General features: G+C 36.4%; 1 long non-coding RNA gene across 2 annotated transcripts; it reads right to left on the bottom strand.

The window, feature by feature from the left end:
* Positions 1-19: 19 nt before the first annotated feature.
* On the bottom strand, positions 20-26,820 carry LOC137488586 (uncharacterized). 2 transcript variants are annotated; one of them, XR_015518515.1, is made up of 6 exons: positions 26,701-26,820; positions 26,457-26,566; positions 26,086-26,150; positions 20,429-20,587; positions 5,190-5,345; positions 20-1,376 (listed from the first exon to the last, which is right to left on the bottom strand). It is a non-coding gene; the product is annotated as an uncharacterized LOC137488586 (long non-coding RNA). The 2 variants fall into 2 exon arrangements; XR_015518516.1 differs by lacking the exons at positions 20-1,376; positions 5,190-5,345 and adding an exon at positions 11,575-12,960 and having other exon boundaries at positions 26,701-26,756.
* Positions 26,821-27,538: the final 718 nt, after the last annotated feature.

A 27,538-nucleotide genomic window follows, 5' to 3' on the forward strand; every position in this document is an offset into this window, starting at 1 on the left:
TTCAGAATTTTTTTTTTTTATCTGTGCTTTCTATTATTTTCTGTGAAGCTGTTTCTGGTCATGACATGTCCACATCACCATGACAAGGAATCAGTATTTGGTATCGGCTGCAAAAATCCTCATCAGAGCATTCCTAATGTTCAGTAATTTTACTTTTATGGTGATGAATAGAATCTATAGAAATTACTGAATTATCTTCTAGTAACTACTGATTCCAGGAGCAGGAGTCTGAGAAAAATGCTCATCTTTTGCACCTTGACTCTTCATTGAATAATCTACTCAAAAAAGTAGATTGTTGAATGCTATGCATATGCTATAGGAGGGGTGTCCAAATTCGGTCCTGGGGGCCAGTGTCCTGCATATTTTAGTTCCAACCCCAATTAAAAATACCTGAACCAGCTAATCAAATCTAAATCTAATCTAAATCAAGGTATACTAGACTTCCAGGCAGGTGTATTAAAGGAAGTTGGAGCTAAACTATACAGGACACCAACCCTGGACAGAGTTTAGACACCCCTGTGCTATGCCATTTTAAACTAATCAAATGTTAGCCAATAAATATCTGTCTGGTACATAAATGCATCTCTGTTTTAGAATATTTATTGCAGCAGAAAGTGGAGGTTGCTTTAAAAACAGGATTTTTAGGAGCAAGCATAGTGGGCGAGAATTCGCACAGACGCTGGAGACACTGATTCATAAGACAATAGCTCAGATTCCAGTGTTTTTCTCACTATTATGAAAGGACAGAGAAGTAATCACTTTGCTGCAGTCTGTCAATTTTAGTCATCCTGCATCTCCAAGAACACTTTGGGCCCTGATGAAAATAACTTCCAATTAACAATCTTTAGGGAGGGCAGTTTTCAAAAGGCAGCTCAGCATCTCCATAAAAGATTCAAACAGTGTCCAGCTGACTCCAAAGATGGACAGAGTGCTTATCTCAAATCTGTTTTTATTTCCAGGATGATTTGGTCTCCACCCTGGAATGGTGCTTTCATTTCCCTGGGCAAGGACATCCGCAAATGTGTGTGCATAAGGCATTGAGACAGATAATCTAATCTGCCACTGAGCACAAGAAGGGAGGTCCCGTCACAGACTGGGTGTCTGTTAAACTTCTGCCACACTCAAACTTGCAGTACAGTGTTTAACCTGTATAGATTTTGTAAGGGACTGACATTATCATTTATTAACATAAAACAATCAGACCTTCTCACTTCTCTGTTTGCTAGAAGTCTTTTTTCCTCCTTCAGAGCTGGTAATCTCTCGTCCGCTGTCTGCTTATCATCATAGACTGTCTCTCACATTCCTGAGAGTTTGCACAGCCATGCTGGATGTCGAAGAGCGGCACGTTTCAGTGTGCATGTGGCTCTTATCTGCTCCTGGAGGGAAGCGAACAAAGTAAGGAAGTTGCTGGTTAGGATTAGTCTTCCTGTAATACGAAGGAGTAGAAATTTGTATTCATTAAATCATCAAATGTGACAGTTTTGGGACATCTGTGGTACCAGTGTCAAAATTATTTTATTTAACAGTAAGAATAACATCAAAGTAGTCAGTATTGTTGGTTTGCAAAAGCTGTGGTGTAAAATCATTTAAATGGATTCACAGATTTACAAAATGCATTTCTATTCTCTTTTATATTTATTTTACTTAGATTATTCTTTAAAGTTGGTGTGAAATCAAAACTACATTGTTTATTTTGCCAGCTTATGTAGATAATCCATTCGATTCGACCATTTGATTTCTCTTGTTTGGAATGGCAGGCCTATTCTTATGATGTCAGTTGGAAGGCTTCAGCCACAATATTCTTGAGCACACCCGTTTTTACTGTTAGTCATGATGTGCGAAAGGAAAGCCCCGCCCCCTACTCAATATTCCATTTTGATTGGAAGTACATCAACATACAAAATTAAACTTCTCAGCAATTTCCGGTTAACCGTTTCAGAATCCATGCAGAATCAATTTCTATAACGGTGTGTTCACACTGAAGGCGACAAGAGCATCAAAGTTCATTCTGGCCGCCCTGGCGACAACGCTGTCTGCCTTCACAGCTCTGGTCTGGTCCTTTCTCAGCTTCAGCTCTGAAAATGTTGCACGCTTTTTTTTCAAATTCACTTAACAATGGAAGATTAAGTTGCGTGTGGTGTGGCTTTGCTCCACTTATCCAATATGTGTCCATATGTTTGAAATATTCTCAAGCAGCAACACTGTTTTGTGTTGTCGCATTAGATTTCCTGATTTTTTAAAGAAAAAAAAAAACATTAACACACATCAGTAACACTAATGCACAACAGTAATTGTAAGGCTGCGCTCCATACTATATAGGATGCAAAAAACAGTATGCAAGCAAAGTAGTATGTGCGAATTCATAGAATTGTATAATCAGTATGTGAGAAGTACCCAGATGACCTACTTTTTCCGGTGAGAATCTGAAGTGCGCATCCCATCCAGCGGGCACTCAACATCATAAGACGTTAATATTAGGTTAGATTTAGATCATGATGTCAGGTAACTAAAACTCAATGTTTAGTCAGTGTCTAAGGATAACATTATTTTGACATCCAGTCACGACGTCAAATTAAGTTGATATTTGGTTGATTTTAGGTTGTATTGGAAAGTGACCAAACTCCAATATCTGATAGATTACATAGTGCTAACGCCCACACAACATCAAGGTGTAACATGATTAGACGTTGATATTTGGTTGATGTTAGGTTAATTTTAGGTTGGACATTGACGTCGGCCTTTGACGTTGGGTTCCGACATCAACCCAATTTTCATTTCCAAACAAAATCCAACGTACCCATGATGTTGGGGTGCATTGTGGTACAACTTCAATATGACCTGTGCCTGCAGGGCATGCATGCTACACTATCCCATGATGCCCCACGAGAGAATTTATAAATGGGAGTGAAGCAACAAAACTGACGTGACCATGACAAAATGGCGGATGTACAGTATTACGTCCGAATTCCATTAATACTGCTCACATTCATACTGATACATAGAAAGTACTTTTCTAACGATCAAGTAGTAGATTCAAATGCAGTACCTACTGAGTAGTAGGCAGCCTAAATATTGTAAATAATTGGAACTTCTGCAACCGCAATAATCAAACCCTGGAAATAATCAAACAGGGCTGTGTTCTCTGGACTCTTCTCAAGTAGTGAACTTTAACATTCTGATTGCTTGCCGTGAATCGCATCTTAGCTTATTACAATAAAGTTGACTTGATTTCAACTCTCATTGACGCCCACACCGATAAAGACACACCACGTTGCTCTTCGTCGCTTATCGCCGCCAGCTCCCATTGAAAATTAATGACTTCTACTGCTACTTTGCCACTCTCGCTGCTTTTGGTGTGAACGCACAGTAACGATTTTTGCCGCAGCTTTAATCTTTGCCTTCTCTTGTAGAGATAAAAAAAATCTATCATCAAAACATTTATAACACTGCAGTACACAATACATTTCTCTAAAATAAATACATTTTGACAATAGTAACCCTGATGTTAAACCTTCTGTAACAGCCTGTCATTCAATTGTTTGCTGTTTCTGTATTTTTTTAGTTGTGATGAAAATTAGCTTTGTACTTGTTTTAGTACAGAAACTGATATCAGTTATTATCTATCAACAGATGCACTTATAGGCTCATCATATCTAGTTATTGTTGACTTAAAGTAGTGCTGTTGTTGCTCCGTCTCTCTATTTCTTTTCAGACTGAGAAACAAACTGTGGCCCAGTTCAGCACTGATATCTTGTGGACAATCTAAGTAGTTCAAAACGTGTGAGCAGCTTTAACATAATATGTGTTTAAAAAAAATCAGAATGCAGATTTAACAATAATTTTACCCTTACATCTAATCTGATAGTAGTGTGTTTAGTGAGCATAATTTGGTGTGCTGTCTTGAGGGAGGGCTCCAAACTCAGAATATGGCCTGAACCCAGAGAACTTCCCCATCCCTTGTATGGGATTGGAATAAATTAAAAGTGAGGATTTTGGGGTGGAGGAGGGATACCAGTAAACTTTTCAAAGGCTGAATATTTATATGTTATATGCTAGTTAAGATGATTAGCTGAATGCTTTACACCTTTTCTAAATTTATTTATTGTTTGTGCAACTCTCGATCTTTGTTAATAATACATTATCACAAATAACAGTTGTATAACTAAGTGTTACTGATTTGCCAATTGATTTCTTCATATGTATAAAAAAGTATGTTTCCAAACCTCTATTTCCCATGCCCATTGTTTATACTGAACTAAAATGAGGTACCAAAATCTGCTTTCTGATTTGGTTTAAGTACATACAGATTATAAACGTATCAATATCAGGTATTTGATACCCAAGTGTAGGTACGAACTCTGAAAATTTGATTGTTTGTTATTTGCCTTCAGATCTGATTACAAAACAGTGCTTTACCCTATTTGCTGGTATCTTTCACTTTGTGCTAATCTAAGCTAAATCTATCTTTTCCCTTAAATAAGGTCCAATTTAAGACAGACTTTTTATTGGTCTTTAATGGACTGTAATGATTTGCAGATCTGATAAACTCAGTAAGTGACGGATATTTTTCACTGGCGTTAAGCCCAGCCACAAAACTAGTCTTTTATTGCCTAACAAGACATTTTTCATGTTAAGTGTCTTACGTTTTGTTTCTCCTGTCAGTTCCCAGAGTACTTCCTTCTTTTCTGTGTACAGTGCAAGTCAACATAGTCAACAGTTTCACAGAGGTTGTTACACAGGCATGGCTAGTGTTGAAAAACTAGTTTGTTTTTTAAATGTATACTTTCCACTAATGACATCGACTGAAATTGCATAAATAATACATGCATTAAGTCAGGTTTGCCTATGTTTATGAAAACTATATTAAAAAATTCTAGCGATTAAACTAAAATTAAATACAATCTAAGTAAATATTAGATTGGAGCCCAAGGCTGGTTGGGATGTAACAAACAGAACGATCAATCAAATTTTGAGAGCGCAGAACCACAGTGTTTACACTTTTGGTGGGAGTCAATCAATGAATATCTTAGAGTTGTTTACACTTATTCATAAGATCTAATCTTCTGGTAATACCTCATGTGAATTTTAAACACTTTGTTACACAGACACTGATCTACAATATACTGCAGTATCAATGAATTGAATTATGTGGGTAAGCATTTTGTGGCTTCAGTTTTCTAATTGGGTACCTGGCACATCAAGTGCTGCCATCAGCAGATTCATCCCGAGCAGAAGAGGCAATCCGGCTCTGTATTTCAGAGAAGAGTAATGGACTTTCCAAAGCACCAGTGCCGTCAGGTCACATAACGGTCCAGATCCATTAAAGTGTCACAGGGAAACACTTTCTACATGTTCCAAGTTACAAAAGCAAGACATAAATGGTATTTACATCAGCTTCATGACATACAGCGTTCAGAACAAAAAAGACACAGAACATGGTTATAATGCAGAACAATGAATCACTCCAACTGGAAGAAACAAAAAAAAGTTCAATTCTGTTATTTGACATTTTTTCATTCAAGATGCCAAACAAATAACTAATTGGTTTCTGTTAGCAAGTGTGTTTACTTGAACTGCTGTCACAGTTTTTCCTACTATTACAGTTTCAGAAGTATACAATTTACTAGTACGTCTCACATTTTGGCAAAAACATCAATACACTTCTTCAATTAAATTACAGAATGCAAGCCTGCAGAAAATGTGCCAAAACAATCAACAACAGCACAACCAGGGAACATCGAGAGGATTCAGACTCGCTGTCTGCTAAATGCCAGTGTGTTGTGCTTCAGAGGCCCTTGGTAGAAAGACTCTCACTGTCCCTCAGGGATTCTGTTTATCATCAATCTCTGAGAGTTCACAACTCACTGTGGTTTACCACAGGAATCAGCCTCTCATTTCCACCAGTGTCAAAATGTGGCTTGACAAGCCTGAAAACACGTATCTTTAAAGTACTCTGAGCTTCCTCTCTATATGCGTGAACCTATTCTGATATCTCTGGATAAGGGATAATTACATGGCAACAGTAACATGAAAATAAGTGCATAACATGAAAATGATGACATCATTTATTCACCTTTAACTTTCATTCATTCATTTATTTTTCTTTTTGGGTTAGTCCCTTTATTAATCAGGTGTCCCACAGTCGAAGGAACTGCCAACTAATTCAGCATATGTTTTACGCAGCAGATGCCCTTCCAGCCACAATCCATCTCTGGGAAACACCCATACACTTTTATTCACACACATACACTACGGACATTTTAGCTTGCCCAATTCACCTGTACTGCATGTCTTTGGACTTGTGGGGGAAACCCGAGCACCCGGAGGTAACCCACGCGAATGCAGGGAGAACATGCAAACTCCACACAGAAATGCTAACTGACCCAACCGGGACTCCACCCAGTGACCTTCTTTCTGTAAAGTGTTGGTGCTAACCACTGCACCACCATGATGCCCACCCTCAGCTTTTTACAAACTTAAACTTCATTTTGCTGGTTGCTTATTTTATTGTAGGAACAATAATTGCAGACTGAGGCAAGCTTCATTATTCATACTATGAATAAGTATGCAAAGCAAAACATAATAATAACATTAATACTAATTATTATAATTCTATTCTAATAATAAATAATAATTGTAGGCCATGCAGTTTTTATATTGCAATTTAAGCTATTATTAAAGGGACAGTTCACCAAGAAATGAATATCTGTGGTCAATTTATTCAAGGCAATCTTAGCAATCCAAGACAATTCGACAATCCGCAGGCAATCCAAGGTTTTGTCCTTTTATCCAAAGCAACTTACAATTGTGGAGGCATTCTTGTTGAGGCGATTCAACGAGAAGAGGTAAAAAAGAGGTGTTTTCTCAGTTATTTTCCAAGGCTTGAGATCAGACTAGAAAATGTATTAATATTGAAGAAATTGATCAATGCTTGGAGTATGGATAGAAATTATGCATCACCTATAAAGAAATTAACAGACAAATAGCAGGGGTAAATTCGGGAGCAGGTCAAAATCAGACAGGAAAATAAGACGAACGACATAAAAAAGTCCTACCGTGGCGATACCTAAAACTTGGCTTTTTCCAATGCCAGTAGCTGATCTGCAGGTGCTCTATATGGATAATTATAAACTTTGACATATTAAATCAGTATAGGACAAAAATATTAAATAATACAGTCTACTGGTCAAAAATTTAAATTTTTTGAGATATCGTGTTTTATATTGTGTTTTGTAGAGTACCATTGCAAAAAACGTGTTTTATGCAAATTTTAGTACTTTTCAGAAATCTTGATTTTACAATGAGTACTGAAGATTTCAGCTGCAAAAAATTTTTAAAAGGAGACTTAAGATATGGTGGCAATTATCACAAACAATAGATACAGTACTACACTGTAAAACCCAACAGTCACTTTATCAAACGAAATGAGTGTAGTAAACTCAAAATTGACTGAAAGCTAATTCTACTCATTTAAAAAGAGTTTTGAACTCAGTGTTGAAGGTAATTAAGGTTAATTAAATACATCATTACTTCAGCTTAAATGAAGTTCACAGCACTCATATAAATTAGTTTTTTTTAAACTCAAATGGTTTGCAGAAATCGGTTTCCTCAAACAGTTTAAGTAGTCTTAACTTATTGGGTTTTAAGTACTCAGTTTGTTTGAGTTCTCTTCATTTATTGGGTTTTTCTGTGCTCATATTGCTTCATTAATTCAAATGGATTAAATTCACAGTACTCATTGGGATTACTTTTTGAACTTAAATGGTTTGTTGCAATCATTTTCCTCAAATGTTTTGAGTTACCTTAACTTTTTGGGTTTAACAGTGTATATTCCAACTCATTATCTACATTGAATGGTTTTTACAGGGATTAAAGAGATAAGACAGGGCTTTCTGTATGAATCCTGTACAAAATCTATACTAAAATCAAAGATGAAAGCAAGTTTTATGGATAAAACTTATACAAGTTACATTTTTTCATGAATACCTGTACATAGAGGTGAATGAGGTGCAGAGAAGCTGACTTAAACTTGCTCAGAGAAAAGCTGATGTTATCAATCATTGTTTACTTCACTAAATCAGTTTAATGCTGAAGAGATTAATGGAATATGCCTATTGATGGAATGTTTGAAAAAAATGTCATGCTCTCTTGTAAAAATATTTTGTAGTATTTTCTAGATACAAAGTACAGTATTTTATTTTGATACATGTTGTAGCTGCTGTATTTTATTATTATTTTTTGGTCCCACTTTATATTAAGTGTTCTTAACTACTATGTAGTTACATCAAAAAATAAATACAATGTACTTACTGTGTTTATAATGTATTTGAGAACACTTGTGGTGCTTTTGAGTTGGGATAGAGGTTGGGTTGTGGACAGGTTTGGTGGCATGGGTAGGTTTAAGGGTGGGTTAAGGTGTAAGGGATGGTCAACAGTGTATTTACAAAATGTCATTACAAAAGTTTACTACAGATGTAACTACATGTATTTAATCAAGCGTAAGTACACAGTAAATACATGTATTTACACAATATGTACATTGTAACAAACTATTAATACCTATGTAAGTACATATTAGTTAAGACCACTTAATATAAAGTGGGACCTTATTTTTTTTATACATGTAAAATGTAGGCATTTGGTATTATTTAAAATACATGTATTAAAATAATGTATTTTTGCCCATCCCTGTGCATGCACACATATTCCTATTTTCACTTACATATTTTTTTTTACTTTACTCATAAGAGAATTAGTAAATTAAATATCTCATTTTTGAATTGTCAAAATTTTCAGTGAGCAGCATGTCTGATTCAGATTGTGAATAAATATTTGATCAATTTCACACAATGAAAGATTTAGAATATTAAGTTTAATTCACTGACTTAAATTGCATTAAGTCAGAAGCACACATTCAATTTGACAGTTTTTATACTTTATTTATTTATGTTTTGTAGATTTTGAAGCTGGATTTTGTACTCTTTATTTACCTCATAGAAACAGCAGTAGTTTTAGGTTTTGTTTTTGCCTTCCTTCCCCAATTTGTTTTATTTTATTTATTTATTATTTTTTTTGAAAGCGAGTACATCTGATTTAATTTTGGGAGAAACTATCCCTTTAAGAGCTTTAATTAAGGAAGGCATTTTTCTTCCAAACTCTATAATGAAGTTGAAACTCTAATAGCATGTTCATGTCATTTGTAAGACAACAGTTGTGTAACTTGTCATTGAGCAGGGGTGCGGTGTCTGTTGAGTCTGCAACATAAGAATAACTCTTTTGTAGCACTTAACAGTAATGCACTGTACCACAGACAAGGCGGCCATCCCAGGATTTGAATATTCCACAGCATGTGTGTTTCTGCATATGCATATGCGTAAGCGGATGCCCAGAGCAGTGCAGCTGCACGATGACCCCCAATAGAATTTTGCATGTGTGCGTGCAATCTGCCGATAGAGTGAGGCTGGCAGGCCGGCTGAAAGGGCAGATAGAGGATAACATGCAAACCGCCCAGGATTATTAGTGAGCTTCTATTGTTGAGCAACACCTGTACTAGGTAAATGTTTGAGCTTTTTTGCCTATAGCTGCCTAGTGCTAACACTCTCCTACTCAGGTGCTGTCTGATAAATGAGGAAGCAGAAACAATTATGGAATTTATACACAAATACTCATCATAAACACTTACTGGTCACTTATAGTAACTTACTAGTATCAGGTTGGACCCCTTCTGCCTAAATTTTTTGTAACATGCACTATAAAAGTTTGGCATCAATATTATTTTTAAATGTTTTAAAATAAGCTCATTTTGCTCATCAAGGCTGCATTTATTTAATTAAAAATACAGAACAAGTTGTAAAATTGTAAAATGTTAAAATGCACTATAAAATAACTTTTCAAATTTAACCATTTATTATAGTGATTTTAAAGATTTTACAGCTTCATTACTCCAGTCTTAAGAGTCACATGATCCTTCATAAATAACGTATTATTATTATTATTATTATTATTATTATTATTAATGGTAATAGTAATAAAAGCAATAATGAATTGAGTAATATTTTCATTTTAAACTACAATAAGAAAGCAGTTATTTAAAATTGTAATAGTTATTATATTCAACAATTTAACATTTTTTTTACATTTAATAAATGATGCCTTGATGAACAGAATGATTTTCTTTTAGAAAACATAACCATAACCAAAAACATAACCAAACATAGCCCAAACTTTTGACGGATACTGTAATTTTAGCAATGTTGGCTCATTACTTACCTTAAATGAATATAACTTGTCATTTTTGTCTGTTTTGTTTTAAATATTAAGATAGAACATATTTTATATTTAAAAAGTAAAATATTAAAATCTCATTTTTAAAGGAAAGTACTGTGTTATTTTTGCTTTTTTAAGTTTAAGATTATAATATATTACTTTTAAAAGTATTTTTACATTTTGCAACAATGCTCAGGTAGGCTATGGTGTTTAAACTCCTCTGACCTCTGGTATTGACAATGCATTCAAATGAACCATAGAACTTCCCTTTCCAGCACAATTTCTCTTTATAACAATGTTCTGTAAACCACAAAGGTGTTTGAAAATTCCAGTAGATGAAGGGTTTCTGGAAAACTCAGACCACCGTCAAGCATGCCACATTCAAAATCCCCTTTCTTCCCCATTCTGATGTTTGGTTTGAATTTTAGCTTGACCACATTACCATATAACTGATCAAATGTTTGTGAAAACAGGTAGTCCAACAGGTGAATACTGTATAATATATATAAATTAATATTCATATATGCAATAAATTAAGCTACATTCAAATTGTCGGTGTTTGGGATTAACAACCACTTTTTCTTAAAGATTCAAGTCTTGAAATTTGAATTTTAGCTTCTCGTGGTACACTGTAAAAAACTATATGATCAATTAGTTAGACATAATATGTTTTTAGGTCATAGTAACTTATTAAACTAAGTTAATCATGTTCTAACTTATTTTTATAAGTTACGCAAGTTGTTTTAAGTCAGTTTAACATAATATAGGTTCAATGAACTCATGAGGTTAATTTGATTCAGCTTAAAATTTTAAGGCAACCAGATTTTTTTACATAGTAGAGACTCAAATACTGAATGTGCAACTGAAGTCAAGTACATATTTTGAATTCACCTGTAAAAAACAGCCACAGACATTTAAGTACATATCAAAGTCTTAAAGCATTTAACAATAAACGTGTAACAGATGCACAATTTCATCCATCAAATCTTAATTAACTGATGGAAGCTGTTTTAGCCTCAGTAAAGATCGAAGCATTCAGACCACAAAACGATTACAGTCACTAAATCTAAATCTTCAGCAATCATTCTGCATCTCTTTAAATTACCAAAGCCAAAATTAAAAACCCAGAGTGCACAAGACACATATGTGGAGAGCAGTATGACAAACAACAAGCAGTCCAGTACGATTCCATGCACATAGCAGAGAACTGCCAAAAAAATGGGTGCTAAAAAATTACTGGTGTACGTTTGGTTACTCTTTTCTCATGATTGCACTAAATTCACCCCTCATTTATGCATATTTATTGTTGCTACCTGAATTTTTATTCGTTGTAGGCTATGTTGAATTTACCTGCAAGAATCATTGGCAATTTGTCACGCAGCATTTATTTTACAACGTGAATTTACATGACTGTTGCTGTACGACAAGTGGAATTATACCTCGTGTAAGACTTTGGAGCAACTAAATATGATTTCTCTCTTAAACTTTTCAGTGAAGCAACTTTAAGGAGAAAACAAACTGCCTAAATGTCCCTCCCTGCCTCCACCTCTTAAATGTGCTTCCATTAGTGTAAGTACTGCATAAATATGTCCTCCACTCTCATAAAAGTGCTTGGCTAGAAGCCTGCTCTTCACAGGCTGTGGGTTTGCCTTACGTTGTGACAGTGTTATATTTTGTTATTCTGAGCCAAGCAAACTTTTTTCCTTGAGAGATGACATGAGGAAATCCATTCCTTGCCAAACTGCCCCATCACTTTCACAGAGAAGTGATTGTCTTTTAGTGAAGGGCGGGACCAAATTCTCTTAAGAAAATGAATAAATGACCCAGTGTGGAAAAGGAAATCATTAACCCAAGGGAAATGACATCCGAACACCTCCATTAAGGAATTTGCTGATAACTTATTCAGCCAACAAAGTGGAAGAGAGGAGGATCTTGGCTGTTGTTGAAGAACTTAAAGCAGATGCGCTTGAATATTTCTCCGAAAATGGTGACAGAATAGGACCGGATAATGGGAAGAAATGCAAATGACTTGAAATAAATGTGTTATCGTGGATTCAAAGTTCTTTCCTTGATGGTTTTAAATCGGTTTGGGAATCATTTAAAAGTCATGAGGGAGCGCTGGTGTCTTTAGAGTTTTAAAACGCTCACCGTGTTAAATATGCTCACAGTATCATAACCATTATGGCAACGTGTTAAATTGCCAGTTATGCTTTACTCAATTAGTAGCAAGGCAATAGCATTCTTTTAACTTTTACATTTACATTCTCTGTATATACAGCTTACAAAATGACGTAGAGTAAAATAACAATCATCCTTCCCGAAACACATTAGACTCTTAGAAACCTTACAGAATATATATGAGAAACGAGAACTGTCCAAAACCGCAGTGTCCAGGCATTCACTGTGGCGAACCAGAGTCCTCGACTCAACATGTGGCTTTGATAAGTCTGTGGCTCCTGGAGTTTTGCAATCTAAACTTGAGTTTATGGATCTGTGAGGAAAATCTGCATGGACAATATTTTCCGTGAGAAACTGGAGCATCAATGAACTGAGTTGAAAAATCTTTTCCCGTTTATAACTGGGCCTCACCATTCTCTCCAAAGTCATTAAATCTTCTCATGAAACCAAGACCAGTTGGGTTTGAAAGCACAAAGTATCGGGAACTTTGGAAACGGCTAAATTTGCTGCATTTTCCTGTAAACAAAACCGTCTGTGTTAAATTATGATAGTTCATTGAAATTTTTTGTTGCAAATTATTCATCCTCATGATATTCCTAACAAATCTAACTTTTTTATGTTGGACAGAAATTTTTCAAATGGTGGATCTTGGTCCACATCCAGACGTGTGGTTTGAGTAAAATCTGAATGCAACAAGCAATGAATACATTTCTAAAAATGCATCAAAAACAATCCAGGTTTTTTAAAAGATCAAAAGTAATCAAAGCAATCTATGATGTCACAATGTGCAGTTACATTCCGCTAAGAAAGCTTAAGCATATCTGTATTTTTTCACCCATAGTGCTGCACATCTTCACTTGTGTGTGATAGGAATTCCTGGCCAGGACCAAACAAACCAAGAGAACCCAGAATACTAGTGTGAACACCTTTCTTTTTAAAATAACATTTTCCAAAAATTCTAGTTTTGTGTTTGGCAGAAGAAAGTATTGAATTGTGGAATAACACGGGTGAATTTATGATGACAGAATTTCCATTGTTTGGTTAAAATACAAGCGATGCATAATTTAAAATAGTTTTAGTTATAATTTAAGATTGTTCCACTAGTCAAATATTAGACAGCTAAAAAAACAATTTCAGCATTAAAACTAATAGGCAAGGCAATATTTACATAGCACATTTGATACAAACTGGTAATTCAAAGTGCTTTACATAAACACACTGTAAAACCCAACAATCAACTTTATCAAATGAAATGAGCGTAGTTAAATCAAAATTGACTGAAAGTTAATTCTACTCATTTGAAAAGAGTTTTGAACTCAGTGTTGAAGGTTAGGAGTTCATTAAATACTTTATTATTTCAACCTAAATTGATTAAGTTCACAGTACTCATATAGATTAGTTTTTTTAAACTCATGCTTTGTAGCAATGGGTTTCCTTAAATAGTATGAATAGCCTTAACTTTTTGGGCTTTACAGTACTCAGTTTGAGTTTTCATTTATTGGCTTTTTCTGTGCTCAAACTGCTTTATTTACTGAAATGGACTAAGTTCACAGCACTCATTAGTATCATTGAATCATTATTTTTATTTTTTAATAATTATTTTTTAGGGGTTTTCACCTTTATGGGATAGGACAGTAGAGAATATTGACAGGAAGCAATGAGGAGCAGAGAAAGGGGAAGGATCGGCATAGGACCCGAGGCGGAATCAAACTCGGGTCGCCGTGAGCACCGGAGTGCATGTGTCAACGCACTAACCACTAAACCACTGGCGCCAGCTAGATTAGTTTTTGAACTTAAATGGTTTCTTGCAATCGCTTTCCTCAAATGTTTTGAGTTACCTTATCTTTTTGGGTTTTACAGACAAGTATAAGAAAGTAAAACAAATAATAAAAGTAATTAAAAACAGATTAAAATAGGTTAAAATTTGTTAAACAGGTAATTAAATAATGTAAAACAAAAGAAAGACATAGCACAGTGCTCATTCAGTAAAGGCACATCTAAACAGATGTGTTTTCTGTCTTGATTTCATTCTAGATTTGAATGTGCCTAATACATCTGATCATTTGTGGAAGCTGATTCCACCATTGGTAGCTGAAGGCCGATTCATCCTACTTTGACTGAACCCTTGGAATTTCTAGTTTATATGATCCTAAAGATCTGAGTGATCAGTTAGGTTTGTATTCAGCGAGCATATCTGTAATGTATTGAGGTCCTAGACCATTTAGTGATTTACTGTATAGACGAGTAATAATACTTTAAAATCTATTCTGAATGTAACTGGGAGCCAGTGTAAAGAACTGAGGACAGGTGTGATGTGCTCTGATTTCCTGGTTCTGGTCAGAATCCTGGCAGCAGCGTTCTGGGTGAGCTGCAACTGTCTGACTGTGTTTTTGGGTATGCTATTGAGAAGTCTATAACAGTAATCCACTCTGCTGCTGATAAAAGCATGAACAAGTTTCTTTAAGGCCTTACTGAAAACAAAGCATCTATGCAATGTTTCTGAGATGACAGCATGCTGATTTAGTTACTGCTATGACATGACTATTGAAACTCAGATCTGACTGCACAATAACACCAACATTCTTGACCTTATTTGTTGATATTTGATCCTTAGAGCCAAGGTACGCATTCACCTCAAAGAGCTTAGAACAACCAAGAGGCGACACAATAAAACGTTCCATTGCAACAGCAGCGTCCAGCAACAGCCATTTCGGAGTGAAATTGATCGGCTGTCCATTGGATCTTATTGCTGTCGTGATAGCAAGCAGCTGCTTTGTTTTTTATTTATTTATTTAAAAAGCCCATTAAAGCTGAGATACAACCTGAAACACGACAATACAACACTTACTATCACAATCATCAGCACTTTTAATAGTTTATTTTACAGACATGCTGTTGTTCTATTGGAGTTTTCATTCCAAAATGGCAGCCAAATTGCAAATTGCACTAGAGTGTCGCCTCTTGGTGATTCTAGGCTCTTTGTTCACCTTGAGAACTTCATTTCTGTTACCAAATGCAATGACTTCAGTTTTCTCTTTGTTTAACTGAAGAAAGTTTTGGCACATCCAACTGTAAATTTCATCAATGCATTGGCAGAGGGTGTCAGTAGGGCTGTAGTCATTAGGCAGTAAGGCTAATAATAGGAATAATAGGAAATGTATTCTTGAGCACCAAGTCATTATATTAGTATGATTTCAGCAGGATAATGTGACACTGAAGACTGGACTAATGGCTGCTGAAAATGCAGCTTTGCGAAAAGCAGTTATTTGCATAAGCATTTGTTTTTAACTGCAATACTATTTCAAAACAGAGAGCTAGTGTAACGGACGTCAGCCAGTAGGTGCTGTGCAGGTAAACCTCATTTCTCTGACCTCTAAAGATGCTCTAGCGATATGTGCAAGAGGCCATGGTCTTTAGCCTCCTAGGTAGAGTAACCGACTCCCATGCAGAAGGTCAACGGTTCGATATCAGCTTGGAGCGGGTAGTGTGATGTAGGAACGGCAGGGTTACATTGGTGCCTTTACCCAGATGGGAGTGAGATTTACAGAGGTGAGTGTAACAGAGGCCAGCCAGTGGGTACTGTGCAGCTAAACCTCACTCCTCTGACCTCTAAAGGTGCTCTAGCGACAAACGCTAGAGGCCATGGTCTTTAGCCTTCTTGGTGGAGCAACCAACTCCCATGTCGCCGGTTCGATACCAGCTCGGTGCGGGTTGGGTGGCGTAGGACCGGCAGGGTTACACTAGCTGCCAAATAATTTATTAGTGCAAAGAGAAAGGGTCTTAGAAATAAAACCGATTTTATTACACTACATTAAAATTTATCCCTTCGTTATTTTGATAATAGCGTTTGACTCCACTTGCTTGGCTATGTGCAGCAGTCTCTTGTCAATGCTCATAGAAAAAAAAAAGTTCTTTATAGTAAATAAAAAAAAAAAAAAAAAACACTGCCATGCTACAGAGAAAATAGTGCCATTACTGTTATTTAGCATGTCACGCACAAATACATCTCTCTTGAGACCAAAAAATACAAATCTCCAATTCCAGCAAGAAGAGCTCAGAGGTGTGAAGCCAGCATGATCTGTCCTCGGAGGGCTGGAGGTGACTGGTGTGTGTACAGAGGGACTGCAGGCGGAGGATCAAACAGGGCCAAGGGACGGGTAGACTCTGCAGCTGGGTGCACTGGGCTTCAGGCCGCAGGCAACAGGAGCCCAGCTGGGAGAGGCTCTGGCTGGCTGCAGTAGAGAGTGCTGGCTGTCTCTGGGGCCTGTGCCCTGTTGCAGGTAGTTCAGCCATCTTGCCTGAGGAGCAGAGGGGGATGAAAGGCAGGCACACAGATGTCGCCCCTGCTGGGGACCGAAGGCCCAGCCAGGAAATGTCATGTTTAGCAGCTGGTATGAAGCCTCCCCTCCCTTTTGGCTCTCTCTCTCTCAGCCCCCTTCACCCATACATTCACTCAATCACTCATCAATGACACTCACACAGATGCCAATACAGTCTCAACACAAAACATCCAGTCAAACCAAAATAAATATTCAGACACCTTCAAAATTACTATTTATTTGGCTAAAATACTAATTAAACAGGACCAGACCTTAGGTCATCATAGTTAAGCTGCGTCAGAACTAATTCATCTTGATAAAGTCAGATAAATGACAGAAAGGTACAGTATGTAATGGACTGCAATCAACCAAAATAATTCAGAAAACTGTTTGGTAATAGTACGGCAATATCGTCACAACTATAATACTTTGTTTGGGTCACCCTCAGCCTCAGTAACAGCCTGTAGTCTTCTGTCTGCTGTCAAACAGCTTCATTAAAACATAAATGTCAATATTATTCTGACCACTTTGGTATCCTTTTCAGATCCTGTTGGTTTTTAGTCCACTGTATTAAGAATCTTTGTATTAGATCACAGTACTTTATTTTTACCAAAATGATATCTGGTCTCTGAATAATTTTGGGTTTGACTGTACATCCTTGAGCTTTTGGTTACATGTTTCTGATGCAGTTACAACAAAAGTGAAGTTTATTTTGTGTAGGTCATGGAGGAGAAGCATGCAGAAGAGGCTCCTGATGGTGCGGGTGGCAGCTGCACGGGCCAGACTGCTCTCTGTCTCACCCACAGGGTGGAAGAGAGAGAGAGAGTGAGAGAAACAGCATCTGTCTGACTTTCCCTACGGACACATCCCTTCTAACACACCGGCCCGGACAGGCTAAAACGGTACAGTAAGAAGGTCACCTCTACTTCTCTTCCCCCCCCGTTTCCCTTCTCCAAACTGACCTGACCTGCTGCAGCCCCCATTAGCCATGGCCGTCCCAACACTGTTGCCTCACTGAGAGGCAAGTGTGACAGGCAGGATGGATGGGAACAATCCCTCAGGGACCAGTGATGAAATGTCTTTTCAACATTTTGTCTTTTTGGTTTGGTCAGTATATAATGTTTTTTTTTGTTGTTTTGTTTTTATTTAGTCAGTGTTTTTCATATTTAATTCATATTTATGTTTTAATATGAACCAATTTCTATACTCCATTTATGATTTTTATTTTTATGAAAAAGTGCAAATATTATATAGAATTATATTTAGCTACTACACTTTTTTAGTATATATATATATAATTAAGTATAAATATTCAAGGGTACCGAGGTGGCGCAGTAGGGAGTCACACAGCAGGAAGGTCGCTGGTTCGAGCTTCGGCTGGGTCTGTGGCCATTTCTGTGTGGAGTTTGCATGTTCTCCCTGAGTTCGCGTGGGTTTCCTACCGGTGCCCTGGTTTCCCCCACAAGTCCAAAGACATGTGGTACAGGTGAATTGGGTACACTAAAATTGTCCATAGTGTATGTGTGTGAATGAGAGTGTATGGATGTTTCCCAGTGAAGGGTTGCAGCTGGAAGGGCATCTGCTGTGTAAAACGTGTGCTGGATAATTTGTCGGTTCATTCGGCTGTGGCGACCCCTAATTAATAAAGGGACTTACCCGAAAAGGAAATGAATGAATGAATGAATGAATAAATATTCAAACATTATTTTAATTCAGCAACATTTAACAAAAACACAAAATTGGCCTTGTGAAAATGTAAGGTCCAAAAATGTATTACTGTAAAGCATTTTTGTAAATCCTTTATGCTTTAGTAATTCATTCTGTGTTTTAGTGCGTTGTTATGGAAAGAGTAAGTTCACACGGCTCACATTCTGACAAGCAAAATCCTGGAAAAAACGTTAGATGTTTGGTACAGCATGTCACACATAAAAAAAAGTCCATTAATATGTTTTTTGGAACACATACGTAATGTAATATCATTTAAATAAGAACATTCTACTAAATATGTTTTGCATTAAAGAAATTCAGACATTGTAAACAGTGAAAGACTCTCTTAAGTGATGAATTCCACATATCGAATGATCTGGGCATATCTATTTTCAAAATGTTAACAATAATTAAGCCCTTTAGTGAACTCAAATGAAAATGAAATTATGTGTTATCTGGCATATTTGGAATCAAAATAACACTTTTTTTTAATCAAAGTGTACACAGAAAGAAGAAATCCCTGCATGTGATTAGCATTTTTCCTTATCGCCAACACAACAATAATCTGATAGTAACATTGTGCTTTGGCTTTTTCGGGAATAGTTATTGTGATCTCCCGATTGCAACAGAGAAATACTTGAAAATGTCTCTAGACGGATGGCATTTCATGCTGTTCAGCCTTATAATCTTAAAATGTCAGCAAAATCACCTGTTTTGTCAACACTTTAGACATTATGCTAGAGAATCATTCAAATACTAGCTATAAAGTAATGTGTGTGAATGAGCAACAGTTCCTGCTGTTCTGACGTCAGCTGGAGATGTGAATGAATGGCGGAAGAAAGTTGTTTATATAAAAGGATTTTTAGACTCTCTGTGTTTGATATTTTATTTATACACGATTATGCCAATGAACTGTTGTATAGACACATTATCACACTCATAGCAGTGCAATAGGGCTGTATTTTATAGCCATTGGTGGGACACTAAGGCCAACGCATGCCTCCCACCAGTGCCGATATACAGCCGTTTCACACTGCTACTCGTGTGATATTGCTCATCTTTATTAAAATGCTTCTGCCATATTTCAACTTGACATACATTTTCCAACATCTAAACGGTTGTGAATTTATGCTATATTTTGCAGATCAAAGTTTTGATTATGTTATCATTTATGCTGATTAAACTTAAAAGTACCCCAAGTATCCATCAACTTTAATTCAATTATGAAAAACACTATTTTTTTTAAACGCATTTATATCATTTCAATATATCATTGATTGTCATTATAGTTGATGAAATGAATAAACTTTTTTTTTTAACCCTTTGCTAAAAACATAAACGTTAGTTATTATGTTGGCATGATTAGCACTGCTCAGGGATGGTGTTTGGATGAACAATCAAATACAGCAGCCCAATAAAACAATCACTTATTCCCCAATGTGCTGACACAACCATCCAGTTAGTAATGTCATAATTAATATATTAAATGAGTTAATAAAGTACAGTTGAATAGTGGTTTCCCATAAGGACTGAGGGGCGATCTTGAGAGTCGTGTGGATCTAGAGCACAGAGTGTCTGATATGTGAGGCGTGTTTCTTTCTAAGTCTCCCCAGAGAACCCATCTGTTACTGCAGAGCCATGTCTGATTCAGAGAAGAGCCAGCTGGGCATGAGAACTAACCCAACTCCCGCTAGTCTAGGCACACTTTAAAACACTTTCACATACAGGCAGATGCAGAGCTTTTGCTAACACCACTACCAGGTAATCATGCTATTTGCATAAAACAAGACCATCAGAAAGAATGAAAAAAACAACAACAACAACAACAACCTAAGCTTCAAAATAATGTATTCAACCACAGCCAGAAATAATCAGAAGCGGCATAGTTCTTCCACATTTGGTAAAAAGCATGTTAAGTAATAGGTTTTTATGTGGAAGGAAGAAAACGCTCCTCTTACCAGAATTAGTGGATAGCCCAGATGGGGTGTATGGTTGGTAGATGGCTTGTAGATGCCACTTATTTGGCCAAAAACAAGATCTTGAATCCAATTCTGGCCACAACAGAAAGCTTATGGTGAGATCCAAGAAAAAGCAAGAGTCCAATTTACATATACATCCTAAATTGGAAGAAAGATTCAAGTTAATGAAAACCAAAACCATTGAAAACAGTTTGCCACCGTTTGATTCATACCATTCAGATTACAAACGCTTTAAAGTTTAAATCTAAATTTAAATTGCACTGTAAAACCCAACAGTCAACTTTATCAAATGAAATAAGTGTAGTTAACTCAAAATTTACTGAAAGTTAATTCTACTCATTTGTAAAGAGTTTTGAACTCCGTATAGAAGGTAATGAGTTAATTAAATACCTCATTACTTCAACTTTCTTCACAGTTCACAGCACTTTTATAGATTAGTTTTTTTTTTTAACTCAAATGGTTTGTAGCAATCGGTTTCCCTGTTTTGAGTTGCCTTAACTTATTGGGTTTTACAGTACTCAAATTGCTTCTTTTACTTAAATGGATGAAGTTTCCCCCACAAGTCCAAAGACATGTGGTATAGGTGAATTGGGTGGGCTAAATTGTTCGCGGTGTATGTGTGTGAATGAGTGTGTATGAATGTTATGGCAGTTGGAAAAAAAAAACTAATACATGAAACAATATGTGCCATCAACACAATTTAGCGGCATGCGTCATTTATTTTTCTATACACTAAAAAGTTCAGACTCCATTAGGAATATGAGAGCTTCAGTGCAGCCTAGATTTTGAATCCATTTAAAGGATTGGATGAATATCCAGAAGGTAAGAGGTGAATAAGAAGGAGATAACAAAAGCCTCAACAATGCGTCAGATGGGATAAGGTTTCTGAAAAACTGGAAAAGCTTATGCTATGTTAGATACAGCATGCAGCAGCAGGACTGGGCAGTTTTTGCAGAGTGATAAGTGAAGGTCAGCTGGGCATCAAGGACAGATCTCAGACTTTCTATCCACTAGGAGTCCGTGTGACCTTCAGCAGAGACTGAAAGTAGACAGAGTGGGTGATTTCTTAACTTGGAGGAACAGGACAGGAGCTCTGACATTTTAGGAAGGTAACCTTTCTCTGGTGCAGACAGAGAGTCTGAAGAGAAAAGAAATGTAAAATTTGCACAGTTGGTGATATTTTAGAGATATTTGTATACTATATATAAACTTTAACTTTATTTAACATGTTTTTATGCTTTGTTTAAATTTTAAATAGACAGTTCATCAAAATATGCCATCTTCAAGTCTTTTTTTCTCCAGTAAAACACAAAAGAAACTTTTAGCTGAAACCTTGATTTTCTAACTATTATTCTATTATTGTTTAGTAAGTTTATTTTAAATTTGACAGGACATAGTATCGCAACACAAACACACACTCAAATAAATATTTGACTTATAAAAATACTACTATATAACTTGATAAACAAACAAAGTAAAAACAACAATTAAAAAACATCAAACATAACAAATTATAAGTTATCCATACAACAATTTTAGAGCACGAGGAATGAAGGAGAGTTCATGACATTTAGTTTTACTCCTGGGTATAGCAAATGTCTTGTGTCGCCCAGAATGTAGGATGACACTTTGCCTTAGGCAGAAAATAATGCAGTGGTGATAAAACAGTCATTGAGTATTTTAGTGAGAGTACATTTGGTAGCTTCCTCACGCCTTTCACTTAGTGTTGGAAAAGTTGAAGTCAGAAAAACTATTATCCGACAGCATCGCTTTTGAATCCTCTCTAACTCCTCAGAGAGACCTTGGGGTAGTCTGCCTCATACTCAAGAACTGGCCAAATAAAGGTCAAGTACACTTGAACATCACAAGGAAAACCTGCCTGTTTGGCTTCGCAAAGATAGTACATTCTGTGATGCGCCTTCAAAATCATGTACTTAATGTGGGCATCCCATGACAGATCAGAGGATATTTGCGCACCCAGCGATTTATTATCAATAATTTACAATCTCAGCAAAGTTTGTGGAGTGTGAGCTTCCTGATACAAATAAGACATGCAAAGATGAAACTCACATGAGCTGACAATTCACTTACACAGTGTCCACATACACAACCTCAGTCTGTGAGACTGTTGTTTCACAGACTCCCAACTCTTATTATATCTTGTTTCTAGTCCAAATATATAAAAAATTATAGATGAAGAAGCATTTTCTAGACAAGCAAAACATATTGTCTTGTTTTAAGAAATAATGTCAAAATTAAGTGAGTTTTTCCTTAAAACAAGCTAAATAATCTGCCAATGGGGTAAGCAAAATAATCTTATGTCGAAAGTAAAAACAAGATTATTTGGCTTACCCCATTGGCAGATTATTTTTGCTATTATTATGTTTTAAGGAAAAACTCAATTTTGGCATATTATTTCTTTAAACAAGACAATATGCTTTGCTTGTCTAGAAAATGCTTCTTAATTTAAGAATTTTTAAATATTTGGACAAGAAATAAGTAAAAAACTTTAAGTAAGAAAAGCATTTTTTGTAATCTGCAAAATATATGAACATTTCTTTGATTAAAAACTGAATAAAATAAATGATTAAATAAACAAATAAAACTCACCTCTTGGATGGCCTTGGAGTAAATATACAAACAAATTTGGGTTAACGCTCTCTTAAATTGTTTTAGTAAACTTGCTTAGTGTTTTTTAGTATACATTATTAAGTATTGTTTAATTTCTGCTTAGCATAATATTTAACAAGTTTTATTACGTACTAAAAGATCTGAAATGTTGTCATTTTAATAAATAAGTGTTTTTAATTACAGTACCAACAATGACTGATGAGAAAAAACCTAACACAAAAACAAAGTGACTGAAATGCAGTAAATATTGGATTTAACACCACACCATAATGATTGAATATCTACAACAGTTTAAATGAGTTCAGCAGCTGCTAAAATGCTGCTGTTCACAGCCTGCGCTGATTGGAGTTAATGATGATAACAGTAATACTAAGCTAATAGCGCATATCTGATATTACACTACCGATGGAGCAGCTACACAGTATTTAGTCTGCAGGAAGCTCACAGACACTTCAGCAGTTGGTGAAGTGTGTGGTGGTTTGTCCTAGCAGCAGGCCTGTTTAGGCTTTTCAGGGCAGACTGCGGAGGTTGGTGAAGGCCACAGAGGATACAGGGACCATCGCGCCTGCTTGTCTCCATCTGTAGCTGAAGCTGGTAATTATAGTTGGGAGAGGCGCCCGCAGCTTGATGCCATCTGCCAGCGGGACGGCAGAGCCAGGCTGAAGCGGGCACAAAGGCCCAGTGAAGTTCCCTTAGCTGCGGCCGACAGGAGGACCAACACCTGCCAGCGAGCCACTGGGTTTAAGCTGATCGGATGGGGCACAAGAAGAAGGAAAGTGAGTTCTGGTCAAAGATGGTGAAAGCAGTGGGTCAAAATCCATGACTGACATGCTGCTTTTGCACAATCATAACGCAAAACTTAGACAAAATGTGAAATTGGACTGCTGACTTTACAGGATGTACCTGCTTTGAAAAACTCAGGCAGTCATACCATCTTGTGGCTGAATGCATGTAGTGCAACTAAACAACAGCACAAGAAGGACTTAAAAGCTAGCATACCGAACACATGCTCACAACTCTAATTTAACATGGAAGTGAGCATAGTGACAGGAAGACAGCTGTGCTCCTGTCTCTCTCTTTCATACATGTTGGCACAGCACAGGGCTCTGCAGTCTGCTCTTGCATGGCCATGCCCTACCCCTGCTCTTGCCCGTCCTGCGTGTCACCAGAGCTCATGTGTGAACCGCTGGTGAGCGTGGACACAGATGGTGCGGGGGGAGCAGCGCATGAATATATGATGCTGGAGGGTGAAGTGTGGCGGGTCGAGGCAGATGCCCGCTGGCCCCGTGAGAGCCCCTCTGCCCGGTCAGCCACAGCCTTTCGGCTTCCCACCAGATGCTGCTGCAGAACCCCAGAGAAACCTCTCACACTCTCCAAAAGATGGACGTCAACGTGTTTGATGGAGTATTTAAGATGGAAGGAAAACTGTGGAACTACTTGTGAGACTTTACAGAGACTCAAATGTGCGAAGACCCATTTAGGCTACATCAAGGAGTAACTACTAAAAAGTTCTAATAATCATCTGATTGGAACAGTGGCATCCCCACCACAGTTATAACCTGATATTGGTGAACTTTATATAACTTCATGTAAACTATATCAAATGTTTTATATCAGCTGATATAGATTTTTGACAAAAAATGCTGACATTGTGATATTTTCCCCGCTGCAATATATATTGTGATATTTCACCACATGACTTGGCTCTATTTGGCATTACTTTAGATTGATAGGGATGATTTGTATAGGAGTGAAATATAAATATATGTAATTTATTATATACATATAATAAACAAACTGCAGTCATAAATAAACACAATGGAGAAAATGTTAAAGTTGAAATAAACAGTGATTTTTGGTCTTGGGGAGTGTCTAAAAGTATTCAGAGACAACAATTTAGTAATGAAATGTAAAAGAGCATTGCATAATCTTCTTTAAATAAATAATTCCTTAAAATGTATTTTTCAAAACTTTTTTATGCTATTTATGTTCTCTTAAGGGCTGCACAGTGTCACAGTGGGTAGCACGTTTGCCTCACAGCAAGAAGGTCGCTGGTTCGAGCCTCGGCTGGGTCAGTTGGCGTTTCTGTGCGGAGTTTGCTTGTTCTCCGTGTTCACGTGGGTTTCCTCCGGGTGCTCCTGTTTCCCCCAACAAGTCCAAAGGTGAATTGGGTAGGCTAAATTGTTCATATTGTATGTATGTGAATGTGTGTGTATGGATGTTTCCCAGTGATGGGTTGCAGCTGGAAGGGCATCCGCTGCGTAAAACATATACGCTGGATAAGTTGGTGGTTCATTCCGCTGTGGCGACCCCAGATTAATAAAGTAACTAAGCCGAAAGAAAATGAATGAATGTTCTCTTAAAATACTTTAAACTCCTTAAATGTTCACATATAGGCCTTAAAAACACATGGACATTTTTGACTTTCCTTATAATGGTTAAATTCTGCAGAGTCTCCACAATTCTCATGTGTTTTGGCCTGTGGATTGTTGTCTTCTATATTCATAACTCAACATTGAATATCCTGCGATGTGACTATTGCTGACACACACATTGTGAGATCAATGCTCAAAATATATATTGTGCAGCCCTATAGTTTCAGCCATATAAGTTACTGTGGGTTTTGCATATGCCTACTATTGTTATAATACTCTGAGAATGATACATTTAACCATACTGCTTTTTATATAGTTGAGCAAAAATCATTCAAAAACCATAAAGTAATAAATGCATTTATCTAACAAAACAAAGTAGTCTAATATTACTACACAATTTAGATTTTACAAAACTACATTATAAAAATAAAATAAATAATACATAATGATACATAATAAACAGAACTGTATGTTTTTATTTGTTACTGTGCTCCAATTGTATTAATATTTATTAAGTATTTCACTTCTTTACTATGTTTGTGTTTTTGGATAATTGCTATCCCTAATTAGACTAATAAATTAACATTTTAGACTTGTGTTTTTAGTAAGTACAATAAGTAATAGGCCTACTTGACTTTAACATGAAGTTGCTCTCCCTCAGGTTCAGTTCTTCATGGCTAAAGAAGCGGCTCCCTCTGTTGGTGAAAATAAATAAATGATTCTTCTAAAAAACAGTTGAAAATGTGTCGAAAATGTTGGTTGGGATTTTTGTATAATTAATTTTACTTTATATAATTGATAGCATAAATATACCAAATAATTGAAGTGTAATTAAAACGGGCTGTTTTAAATGTTGAAAGAAAACAATAACAGCAAATCGTGTACAGTCACCGCAAAACTAACTTACGCGTTTAACAAACAGTATTTCGGCCTTTAAAGAATAATGTCAAATGACGCAAAACACGTAAATTTTAGTAAAAAAAAGAAAATTGTGTTCTTACCTGTAGTATGCATAATTTACAGGAAACGGCAATTTTGTCCAGAAACTGATGTAAACAGCCGAGAACTTCAGTAACTAATCACCGACGCTGCAGTATGCAAATTAGGCTACCTGTAAATCAGCATTTAAACCATAAAGATAGGCAAGATACAACAGAATAACACTTTTAACGAGTTTAAAGCCCCTTGTAGTCATTCAATACTGATGAGAATCAGCATTGTAGATACTTGCCAATCCTGTCTTACCTTAATACATTTTTAAAAACATGCATCAAAGTTTTTAAGGTGCTAAAGAGTGGCCTACTACGTGATCACGAGGATGCGTCTTTTTGCGCCAAAGTAGGCCTCACATAGCTTATAGCTAACCTGTAAAAAAAGCACATCACAATAGCATAATTTTTGTAACACTGTATAACAATAATTCATATTTTTACAGTACTGCGATGGCTGGGTTTAGGGTTAATAAATAATTTTCGTGGGTAACCAGCTATACTAATAGAGAAGAGTCTAGATCCAGACCTGTTTTGACATTACTGTGACGTGTACTGTGTTGGGTTTAGAGTTGGGGTAGATGTTAATAAAATACAATAAATGGCAAAATTTTATATAAAATATGATTAATTCCAGTTAACTTCAGACCACAGCCGGATCTAATCTAGCAACAACCAGACATTTTATCACAGAGACTGGAAAAAAATGTAAACACCCCAAAAAAGCTAGTGACACCTGGAAAATAGTTTTGATATTTTAACTGTATTTTCTCATTGGATTATACAGAACTGTGCACACAACAACCAAGTGCTTTTATTAAAGGGCCACAGAATATGTATTATCCTTTTTGGTGCAGCCTACACTCCTGAGTGAAAAAAAACAAAAACAGCATATGCTGGTAAGGTATGTTTTGATGCTGGTCTTGCTGGTTTTGATGGTGGTCAGAAATTCTGGCTCAGATTTGGCTTAAATCTGGCACAGCAGACATTCATCTGGCACTGGCATACAGCATGTGGGCCAAACATGGTAGTTCTGTCTTTAAGGTGGCACACAATACTTGGGCCAGATGTAAAATGTAGTATTTGTCTCAGAT

This window comes from Danio rerio, chromosome 20, assembly GCF_052040795.2.
Source record: "Danio rerio strain M-AB ecotype USA chromosome 20, GRCz13ab, whole genome shotgun sequence".
In the NCBI taxonomy this organism is placed as follows: Eukaryota; Metazoa; Chordata; class Actinopteri; order Cypriniformes; family Danionidae; genus Danio; species Danio rerio.